Here is a 12,455-nt window from a genome sequence, read left to right as displayed (position 1 = left end):
AGACTGCCAGCTCCAGTTTAGTCATTTCCTGGAGATTTGGGGACAGAGCCTGAGGAAGATGGGGTTAGGGGAGGGACCTCAGAAGGGTATATTGCCATAGTCTACCCTCCAAAGTAGCCATTTTCTACAGGGGGACTGATCTCTGTAGTCTGGAGATGAGGTGCAATTCTGGGAGATCTCCAGGCCCTGCCTGGAAGTTAGCAACCATAGCCCTAAGAGGCAGCTGAACTTTCCCCCAAACTGTTGCCAGTCTTCCCCCACTGCACACTATACTTCCTCAGTTTCAGGTGGGGGGGGGCAGCTGAGGAGATAATGGTAGCATCTGGAAGTTCTGCTTTAGGGATAAGTTTGGCCTTTACCCTCATGCCCCATTTTTCCTCTCTTTAGACAGGCACAAGAATAGATTAGGGATTTGGTAATCCTGCAAAAAATTGTATACTTCAATAAGTATGTTTTAGAGGGTAGCTGTGTTGGCCTGCAGTAGAAGAGTTAGATTCAAGTCCAGTAACACCTTAGAGACCAACGAGTTTCATGGTATAAGCTTTCGAGAGTCAAAGCTCCTTTCCTCCAACATTCAATCTTATCTTCTAATAGCAAAGTCATCCAAATATTTAGATACTTAAATCCAGTAACTGGAGCTCTGAAGGGGCAAGACAAATCTTTCTACAAACCTGCAAAGGGCTTCAGGTTTGCAAATAAATGTGAAATCTAAAAAAAAGAAGAAAAAAGAACACATTGGGGGTTTAAAAAACCTAAAAATGCCAAAAAAGGAGCTCCTGTAGCTTTAAGCAACAGATTCCCTCAGTGGCTGTTACTAGGCAACCACAGGTTCCAAAGCTTGGTTCTGCCAGTAAAAGCAAGGGGGAGGGAGCAAAGCCCTTTCTAGGCCTATTTTGGCCTTTGAGGTACCTTGGGGCCAGGCTGGAAGCAGAAAAAAGGGAGGCTGTGGGGGCTTTCAGGGTTCCCACTTGTAAGAATATAATCTTCTGGTGTAAACAACTCTTTCGTTAAGTGGTTCTCAAACATTAGCAACCAGGGACTCACATTTTGATTTAAAAACAGCTTCCCAGGCATTTCCCTTCCTTCTTTCAAAGGATGCAACAAGCCATTCATAACCCATGACCGCCTCCATCCTCTTGTGGCCCCAAAACAAAACAGTGCGAGCCTTATTGGCTACACTTTAAGTAAAATGGCCCATTAGGTCAAATCTAGGGTAGCAAAACCACAGTTCAGAATCTAATGCGGAAGTCTCCAACCTGTTTGAGCCTGCAGGCACATTTGGAATTCTGACACAGTATGGTGGGCACAGCAACAAAATGACAGCCACAAAATGGCTGCTGCAGGAGGCAGAGCCAGCCACAAAATGATTGCCACAGTGTAACTTCAGTAACACAGCGCAGATCCTTGTACTATGGAGACTGCTGCTGCCAAAGCAACGTTAAAAAAATCTGTGCAGCCAATCACATCTCCAGTAGTCAATCAGAAACCTTGCCGGGCAAAAGCCCTACCTGGCACCGCCTACTTGTTCAAAACACTTGGTGGACGCCAGAAAATGTGTCGGAGGGTGCTATGGCACCCATGGGCACCATGTTGGGGACCCCTGGTGTAATGACACCCCATTTATTTATTTGTTTGTTTTATTTATAATCCACCTTTCTCTCAGGGACTCAAGGCAGATTACACAGAGTGAGTCAATACAATGGATGGATGGGACGTTCATTAAGTAATGAAATAGGATTTGGGTTGTAGAACCAACCAAAAATTTTAAAAACAGAACTGAAGCAAAGCAAAATGTTAACATGACACATGAAATGTTGCAAAATTGGATACTAGGATCCAATTTACAGCAAACTACACAGTAGTATAGATCACAGTCCCTAATAATTTATCCAAGTAACTTTGTGAATTGATACTGAGAAGGGCAACCATGAAGGAGCTAGAAAAGATTCCTAAGTGTAGGATGTCTCACTGGTGACCAAGATCAAGTTAACTCATGCCATAATGCTATAGTATTCCCTATTACTATGTATGGTTGTGAAAGCTGGACAAGCTGACAGGAAGAAAGTAGATTCTTTTGAAATGTGGTGTTGGAGGAGAGTGTTACGGATACCATGGACTGCCCAAAAAGAAAAATCAGTGGGTTCTAGATCAAATCAAGCCTGAACTTACCCTAGAAGCTAAAATGACTAAACTGAGGCTATTGTACTTTGGTCCCATTATGAGAAGACAAGAGTCACTGGAAAATACAATTATGCTAGGAAAAGTGGAAGGCAGCAGGAAAAGAGGAAGACCCAACATGAGATGGATTGACTCTATAAAGGAAGCCACAGCCCTCAGTTTGCAAGACCTGAGCAAGGCTGTTAACAATAGGACATTTTGGAGGTCCTTAACTCATAGAAGAGCCCCGAGACACAGAGTGATAAGCTGCAATACTGCAGTCCAAACTCTGCTCACGACCTGAGTTCGATCCCAACAGAAGTTGGTTTCAGGTAACCTGATCAAGGTTGACTCAGCCTTCCGTCCTTCCAAGGTCAGTAAAATGAGTACCCAGCTTACTGGGGGTAAAGGGAAGATGAATGGGGAAGGCACTGGCAAACCACCCCGCAAACAAAGTCTGCCTAGGGAACGTCGGGATGTGACATCACCCCATGGGTCAGGAATGACCCGGTGCTTGCACAAGGGACCTTTACCTTTTACTTTTAATTCTTAGGGTCACCATGAGTTGGAAGTGACTTGACAGCACTTAACACATAACACACACTATTATCTGCGAAGAAAAGCCCTCTTGAATAATTCAGTTTTCCATAGTTTGCAGAAGGAGGTAGTAAGAATGGTTTTTACTAGTGAATAACTTCTAGCCAAAGGCCAAATGAACAGAGGTGGGAAGGGACCTGGAAAAACGTTCGAAGCTGCAAATGGAAATAAAAACAGAACTCATGCAAAACCTGAACTTCTGGTATTCAATTGAGAACTGCCTTGGGCTATTCTCTCTACGGATATAGAGCTGTGTCTTTATCTGTGTAGTGAAATTCTTTGGGTTGGAAAACATCAAAACCCAGAAATTTTATACATGAAGTAATTATAATGACTACCTCCTAGGTGCCAGAGAGCTAATTAAAGGTTATAGTCCTTAGCTACTGAATCCCAGCAACTGGTTTCTGGCTAGTTCTCTGGGGTGATCTGGAAGCTGCAGGTGGTGGTCGAATGAGCTTCTGCCCTTCAAAAGAAGCGGTGGGGAGCTAATTCCATCCTTTTTCCTGAGACCTTCATCCTTAGGAAGCTGAGAGGGTTCAACATTTGTATTAGCTAGTGACAGGGACTTGCCCTCTGTCCTTACAAAGGATCTACAAATTCCATTTGAGAAATGCTAACAGAGGAGGTGATTGTTGTTATGGTCCCAGACAGCTTTTTTTAGGGAGGTTGTCTTACATTTAGGACTGCCTTCCTTTCGAGTAAATATGGGTATTTTGTTTAAGGATTTGAGTTAGTCAAACAGTAGTATCAACATTCCCATGAATACTAATTGATGTGGGTTTGGACATAAGCTGTAAGAGTGCCCTTCTCATGTGAGTGTTTACGGAGAATATATTAAATTAATTAATTAATATCCTGTGATCAGACCTTTGGGGTTATCTGTGAAAGGTTTTGCAAAAGCAAGTGAGAGAGCCATCTAGTGCTGGCAGAAGGGATCACAACCCTGCTGATGTCTCTTGGAAGATCCATGTTGTCCTATTATTTTATTTAGGGAAAGTAAAGGCTATATCACAATTCATGTTTGCTTTTGTAAACTAAAAAACCAGCAGTGACATTTTAGATAATGTTCAGGGCTACTTCAATTACTATATTTTAATGTTGACTAGATGATACCACATTACCGGCAGAAAATAGTGAAGGTTAAAGCAGAAAGTGCCAAAGTAGGACTGCAGCTGAACATCAAGAAGACAAAAGTAATGACTACTGGGGGATTACTCAACTTCAAGGTGGACAATGAGGAAAGTGAAATTGTTCAAGATTTTCTGTTCCTTGGCTCTATCATTAACCAAAAGGGAGATTGTGACTGGGAAGGGCAGCCATGAAGGAGCTAGAAAAGATTCTTACCTGTAAGGATGTGTCACTGGCGACCAAGATCAAGTTAATTCATGCCATAGTATTCACTATTACTATGTATGGTTGTGAAAGCTGAACAATGAAGAAAACTGACAAGAAGGAAGTAGATTCCTTTGAAATGTAGTGCTGGAAGAGTTTACGGATACCATGGACAAAAAATCAGCAGGTTCTAGATCAGATCAAACCTCAACTCTTCCAAGAAGCTAAAGTGATTAAACTGAGGCTATCATACCTTGTTCCCATTATGAGAAGATGTGTCACTGGAAAAGACAATAATGCTCGGAGAAGTGGAAGGTAGCAGGAAAAGAGGAAGACCCAAACATAAAATGGATTAACTCTATAAAGGAAGCCACAGTTGTCCGTTTGCAAGACTTGAGCAAGACTTAAAAATAGGATGTTTTTGAGAACATTAATTTATGAGTCAGATGCAACTTGATGGCACTTAACTTCATACTATCCAAGGGGTTGATGTGGGTGTCTGTGCTGGAGGAATACCCATTTATATGGCGTGGATCTGTATTACAAAGCAAATTTTCCTTCCCCACAAAGTGGATTGTCCCAGACTAACCAGACTTTCACTTGGATGATGGAAGCAGGTCTTTAAAGATCCTTGGGTAAGAATGGTATGTCATCCTACCCACCCCCAAAAGCCAATTTTACAAGAAGTTTGTACAATTTCACATTCCTCCAATAGCATAAAAGTAAAATGTCACTTTGACATGGAGGACTATATTGCTGTTGCTGGAGTCAGAAGAAGGTAAGTGAGAGTAGAAAGGAATAGTTAGCTCTGCTTGCTCATGGTGACCACGTTAGTCCATTTTTAGAATGCTCAAAAGTTTTCCTTCAATATAATAGTGAGGGAGGTTGTATAGACTCCCTTGGTTTGTTATATGGAAATTGCAAGTGAGATGTGGTATTTTTGCTTTTATATATAAATAGTTCAATAGAAAGCAAATTAGGCTGGGACTGTGTTATGCATACTGAAGTACCGGTATGTCTACAGTTTGCATACCAAACGTTTCACCCTTTTTCAGACATTTAAAAAGATGAGTTAATAAGAAATGTTGTGCTGTTACAAATACAATATTTCATTACAAATTCCATTACAGAATGGAAATTGAGTAAAACCAGGAAATTGCTTATCCATTTATTTTTTTATATTCACCAGATTTTAATGAATAACCTGAGCATGAGAATAATTTTCTAATTTCCTTCAATAGCTTCAGCCTTGCACACATTGCATGTTTTTGCTTGGTGAGCCTGAAGCGTTTGCACATTTTAAAAGCAAATTATCAGTAGCCTGACATATAGGAAGTTTAATATTAATTATTGAAATCCTGTGCTTGAATACAGATTTTTTTTTTGCCGTAAAGTCACAGCTGACGTATGGCGACCCTGTAGGGTTTTCAAGGTAAGAAACTTTCAGAGGGGTTTTGCCATTGCCTGCCTCCTCATCACCACGTTGGTATTCTGTGGAGGTCTCCCAAATAATAGCCATGGCCAACACCCTGCTTAGATTCTGAGATCTGACAAGATCAGGCTAGCCCTGGTCTATCCAGGTCAGGCCTGGATACAGATATATAGATGGCTATTTCAGAGCTTCCAGGTCTTCTATCACAGAGATGCACAGGACCATCTGCATGGATCAAGGCAGGACAGAACATCCAACATTTGGAATGCAATTCTAAACACATCTGCTCAAAATCCTAATTAAGTCTATTTGATGGTGCTTACTCCCAGGAAAGTGTTCTTAGGATGGCAGTGTTAGACTTTTAATTGGATCTACTTTGCCTTCTGATGCATGCAGAAGTATATAGTGTTTCTGTAGAAATGACAAGGCTAGAAAAGTAAGCATAGCTAACTTTCTTCTTGTTCAACATTCTCCCTAGCTATACATTTCAAATTTGACTTTAAAATGGAAATGTGCTGGTGTAGTTGCAAGTGCTGGTGAAGTTGCAAGACTGGCCACAATGTTGATTGCAAAGGAGGATAATTAAGACCCCACATGATTCATATGATCGCTCTTCCTGGTTCTCAATGGGCACTTCTACACTAGCATATCAGGCCAAACTAGAAGTTTCAGCATCCACTGGTCCGAACCATGGATGCCAATGCAATTTTAGAACTGAACTTGGCTATTTAAAAATACCAGTAGGGGATCAGGCCAGGACTGCGGCAGGACCAGGCAATTTTATCCACCCCACCCCCTGCGCCTTTATCATGTCTCCCCCTAGTAGTCATTTTTATAAACTCTAGTCTCAGGATCTTCAGCCTTCCCTCACACGAAAGGTACCCCAACCCCTTATCCTCATAGTTGTTCTCTTGCTTAAGGTTACTTATAAGTCCCAGGCAGTCTTTCATCTGGGCAATGTTTGGGGCCAGAACCCCCCCTAGCTAAAGCAATAGAGCTACCTGAGATGCCTTCAAACTATTGAGATAGAATATCATTCAGACTTTCTGGCTGAGAGGATTCCAATACTATCTCTATTAAGTCAACAACAACAAGTTGTTCGCTTAATGATAAGAGTTAAGTCTCTTTTAAAATATACCGTATTTTAAATATTACTGAATATTTTCTCTTGGTAGTTTTACTGGCTTTCAGGTAGAGTTGCCAGCTCCGAACTGGGAAATACCGGGAGATTTTGAGGGTGGAACCTGAGGAGGCTGGGGTTTGGGTGGGGGGGAAGAGGGACTACAACGGGGTATAGTGCCATAGAGTCCACCTTCCAAAGTGGCCATCTTCTCCAGGTGAACTGATCTCTGTTACCTGGAGATAAGTTGTAATAGCAGGAGATCTCCAGCTACCACCTGGAGGTTGGCAACCTTAGGCCTGTAGGCTGAGCAAAATCTTAAACCTCTGGTTGTAAGCATATAATTTGTCTTCAATATAATCTCCACAATGCTGCCTTGTTTAGTATTGAAGTTAGTCAGTGGGGCACACACCCACACTGAGGCCATTATTTTCCAGAAAGGGTGTCGGAAAAATTGAGTCAGATTGAGGTGATGAGAGATAAAGTTGAAAACTAATAAGTCTCCAAGTCCAGGTGGCACACCTGAGGGTTAAGGGACTCAAATGTGAAACTGTTGATGTACAATATATGCAACTTGTTGCTAAATTCAGCCTCCGTGCTAGAGTACAGAAAAATGGCAAATGCCACACCAGTTTTTTTAAAAGGGGCTCACTGAGGATCCAAGGAATTACAGGGCAGTTAGCCTAACATCTGTCCCTGGTAAATCAATAGAAACTGTTATTAAAGACATAATTATTAAGCACATACAAAGCCTACTGACAGAAATTCAGAGGTGGGGGAAAGTAGGAAAGGCAGGGTGACAGGGAATTAGAACAGAGACAAAAGAACAGGTAACAGAAGCTCCATTCTTGTCCCCCACCCTCTAAAGCATGGACTCATGGCATGTTTGGTCTCCAAACCTTCAGTAAATACTGCCACACATCAAAAAACCTTTCACTACAATGTGGCTGGGTACAAACTCTTCCCTCCCTTAAAACAAGAACTGAATTTCTTACAATGCCAGATATTTATTTATTTCATTTACACCTCTCCTTTCTCCCCAATGGGGACCCTAAGTGGCTTATCATTCAGTACTCCTCCATTTTCCTCACAACTGTGTGATATTTTTTCAGATTTTGTGATGTTGCACAGGCACTTATATATGGAAACTAACAGCGTTAAACATGCACTTAAGAACATGGACTGCCCATTGACCAAGTTGCTAAGCTGCAGAAAAGGAGGGGGTGAATAAAGGACTTTGTTTTCTATTACAGGGGTTCTTTTTTGTTTGGATTAAGACACTGATGGCCAATTTCTGTATTTTCAGAGGCATTGCTCTGTTTTCTGTGCAGTGGTCTGGAGGCTAGGTGTTTCTTTTGTCACACAACCGGTGTATTTGGCCTCAAAACTAAATCCCTGATAGCTGTCAACTGCAACACTGCATATAAAGGCAGAGATTAACATTAAGATGTGTAGTAGTAGCCTGCTCTCACAATAGTTTTGAAAATAATTTTCTTTTACTTTACATATGAACTCTGGACAATATTTTTATCATGCTTTGATTAAAATTTGGTAGAACCATAGGAGGCCACATAAAATTGCTCAAGCCCACAGTTCTGCCATCTCTAAATTACGGCAAAGAGCTTTTCCTTATGATTGCATTCATAATGCTTTTGCTTCGAAACACGTCTCCTGGCAAAGCAAGACTGTGCATAACTTTAGCTAGCAAAACGGAACACAAGCAATTTGAAGGCCTTTTATGTGGTTTCATGTTGGTGGCCTCTTTGTGTTATCAGTGTAAAGGTGGGAAGGACAACCATCACTGAGAGCCTCTGACATGGTCTCAGATTAAGGGACATAGATTAGCCTTTCTCCACCTTCTCCTGTTTCAGTATGTTTGCCCACTCCAGCAAAGCCTTGGGGGAACCCCATCCGGCCACTTTAGGGTTGCCAACCTCCAGGTACTAGCTGGAGACCTCCCGCTATTACAACTGATCTCCAGCTGATAGAGATCAGTTCACCTGGAGAAAATGGCTGCTTTGGAAATTGGACTCTACAGCATTGAAGTATCTCCTTGCCCCAAACCCCACCCTCCCCAGGCTCCACCCAAAAAAACCTCCCGCCAGTGGGAAAGAGGGACCTGGCATCATTCTCCCACATCATTCTCCTCACCTCAGTTTTATCATCACAACACCCCTGTGAAGTTGACTGGGCTGAGAGTGTATGTCTGGTCCAAGGTTACCCAATAGGGTTGCCAGCCTCCAGGTACTAGCTGGAGATCTCCTGCTATTACAACTGATCTCCAGCTGATAGAGATCAGTTCACCTGGAGAAAATGGCTGCTTTGGCAATTGGATTCTATGGCATTCAAGTCCCTCCCCTCCCCAAACCCTGCCCTCCTCAGGCTCCGCCCCAAAACCTCCCGCCAGTTGCAAAGAGGGACCTGGCAACCCTATTACCCAAGCAAGGTTCCATTGCAGAGTGAGGATATGGACCAGGTTCTCCCCAATCCAACTCTCTAACCACTACAAAATGGAATGTCAATTTGTAGCATAGCTGTTGTGTTCCAAATAAATTGTCATTCTGAATACTTTCATAGCAGCCCCCATATAAGTAATGGCAGTGATCAAGCCTAGAAATTACCAATGAATAGTTGTGGTAGTTTACATTGTAGATTTAAAGAAAAAAAAGTTGAACTGTATAATTACATATAAATCTGCATATCTAATAGCCATGGGTGGCCTACATGTGGGTTAAAAAAACCCACACAATGAGACTAGCCAGGGTTAGAGTATAGGTTTCTGCAAACTCAGGGGAAAACCAGGGTTTGCAGAAAAAATAAGATTTTTTAAAATGGAGGAAAACCCCAGCAGAAATGGTATAAGTGAGAAAAGTTCAGGCAGCGTAGTATGTTGCCATAGCAACCCAAGATGAAGCTCCAAATGTGGTAATGGCCACCAGACAGAAGCAGGCTCAAGGGGGAAGCTGGAGTCAGCTCTGGCTTGCTTTCCCCACATGTCTCCTTGTCCCCACACTTTACTGTACTGGCAAGCAGACAAATTGGAGCTAGAATGAGTGATCAAGGGAAGGGAAGACCAGGAAATGATCAAGAGGGCAGGAAGAAGAAGGAAGGAGCAGGCAGGGCAGTGTAACTGCATGTTTGCAGGTTGGATGCACTGTGCAGTGCAATGCAGCCCAAATAAACTAAACAACTAACAAGCTGCTGCCTGAGGAAGGTTCCCAACAGAACCTGGTTAGTGGGGCTTAAATGCATTGGTTTGAGATGCAAATATGTCCAGGCATAGGACCGATCTTGGAAGCAGCTGTTCAGAAATAAACCAGATTATTGGAGAGAGTGATTTCATTGATTTCAGCATGGTTCAGACAATTTAGGATTGCCAGCTCTGGGTTGGGAAATTCATGCAGATTTTGGAGCCTGAGAAGGCAAGGTTTGGAGAGGGGAGGGACTTCAGTGGGGTATAAAGCCATAGAGACCACCTTCCATAGCAGCAATTTTATGCAGAGAAAATTATCTCTGCAACCTGGAAACAAGTTGTAATTCCGGGAGATCTCCAGCTGGAGCCTGGCAACCCTGAGGCTGCTTTAAATAAAGGATGTAGTTTGTTCTGCATAAACAGGGCACAAGCCTCCATTTCTAGAGTTGCCAACCTCCAGATGGTAGCTGGAGAACTCCTGGGATTATAGCTGATCTCCTGGTGACAGAGATCAGTTAACCTGGAGAAAATGTCTGCTTTGGAAGGTGGACTCTGGCATTATACCCCATTGAAGCCCTTGCCCTCCTCAGGCTCCGCCCCCAAAATCTCCAGGTAGTTCCTAACCCAGAGCTGGCAAACCTATCCATTTCTAACCCTGAGCAAAGTAACCGCAGGAAGTTCAGCCTATGGCCTGTGCCTCTGATGTTATCAGAGCAAGAAGCCACATGATCTGCTCTAATGAGAGAAAGACTAGAATCACCATTAGGATTGCTAACTCCAGGTTGGGAGTTTCTTGGAGATTTAGGAATACAGCCTGAGGAGGGCAGAGTTTGTGGAGGGGAGAGACCTCTGTGGAGGGTGGCCTTAGACTCAGAGTCCACCCTCCAAAGCAGTCATTTTTCCAGGGGAAGTTGTCACCTGGAGATCAGTTGTAATTCTGGAGATCTCTGGGCCCCACCTGTAGGTTAGTAACACTGCCACTGAGAATTATACACTTTGTTCCGGGTTCTGATTTGACTTGGAATTTATTTCTTTATTGCTGTGTGATGGGCAGAAGACAGCTGCAGTTTGTTGAATGCTGATGTTGGCTTAGAAGTGGGCAATGGAGATGGGAGTTGGCTTAGCCTTGCATGAACTTGAGGTTGTTCTTAGTTTTTGTTTTTAATGTCAGATTTCTTCTGCTGGAAATCAAAACAGCCATCAGCGAGCAGAAACTGTGCGGTGGAATGAGCAATAGGGTGGGGAATAATCTTCCTCCAAAGTATTTTAAAGCACTATTTAATGAATTCTATAATTTCACCAAGGAGATTCAGAACAAATGAAAAAAATACCCAAGTGAGGTGCCATCGTGTTACCTGGAAGTCTGCTTTAGAAACGTACAAACAGATATTGCTTGACAAAATCAGTATTGTTCATGAACCAATAATTACAGCTTGTCCTATTCTTTCAGTTAACTTGAAGCAGTTGTACCGTGATGTTGATAATGATCTGTTATGTTGCATTGTGTTTTGCAAACGGAAAAAGGAACATATATTATTGACTTTAATAGAGAGCTGTTGTAAGCAACCGTCTACCAGACTCAGTCCCCATGTGATATTGGACCTGAACAATGATAATACTTAACTAAATTGCAGTGACATAAGCTCCCCAGTAAGGTTGCCAACCTCCAGGTGAACCTGGAGATCTCCAGGAATTACAACTGATTTCCGGGCTACAGAGATCAGCGCCTCTACTTTGGAGGGTGGATTCTATGGCATGATATCCTGCTGAGGTCCCTCCCTTCTCCAAACCCCGCCCTCTCTAGGCTCCACCCCCAGATCTCCAGGAATTTCCCAAACCAGAGTTAGCAACCCTATCAGGTCATTTCTAACGTCAACAAGTCACTCCTCAGTCCTGACTGGGATGGAACATAGAACTACAGTGGGTCACAGTGGAAAGGTTTGTAATTGTGCCTGTTAACAAATAAATTTGCCACAAACCAACCAGTTCTTGAAAGGAACAAGATGAAAACCGAGAAAGCAATTGGTTGGATGAACGTCACCTGGATTATAAAAACAGACTGAACCAAGCCTTACAAAAAATGGGGGGGGGAGAGAAACCCCTTTGTATATAACTGGATTGCATTTGCATTGCTGGCAGGCCGTTTTTACGTGCATAACACTGTTTCAACTTCACTTTTATTTTTATTTTTCGCATAAAACAAGACTGGGCTGAGAGACAATCCGAACTCCCACGTTTGCTTAGCTGGGTGTGTGACGGTCAGAGCATGCTGCTGTTGAACCCCCAATATGTAAAAATCCTAGCTGCCTCTATTGTTTCCTAGGAGTCTCTGCCACTTATCGCCCACAAACGGAGTGGGCGGGGGGAGGGATGACGTCGAAAATAACCAGGAAGTCCCGTCTCCGTACCGTGGAGCTGTCAATCTAATTTCAGCTGCCGGGAGAGCGAGCGAGTTGTTGCTCCGCGGACACATTTCATTGCAGCACATCACCATGGCTGCGTCCATGCAATGAGAAAAGAGGTCTGCGGATTCGTAATTTAACCCGTGGACATATCTTTACACGTTTTTCTGCGGATCAAGGGTAGCCTGCGAGATTTCAGCCGCCAGAACGGAAGACCTGTGA

This window comes from Euleptes europaea, chromosome 2 (genome assembly GCF_029931775.1).
Source record: "Euleptes europaea isolate rEulEur1 chromosome 2, rEulEur1.hap1, whole genome shotgun sequence".
Lineage (NCBI taxonomy): Eukaryota > Metazoa > Chordata > Lepidosauria > Squamata > Sphaerodactylidae > Euleptes > Euleptes europaea.
The sequence above is the reverse complement of the archived record's forward strand: the minus strand, read 5'-3'. Positions refer to the sequence as shown.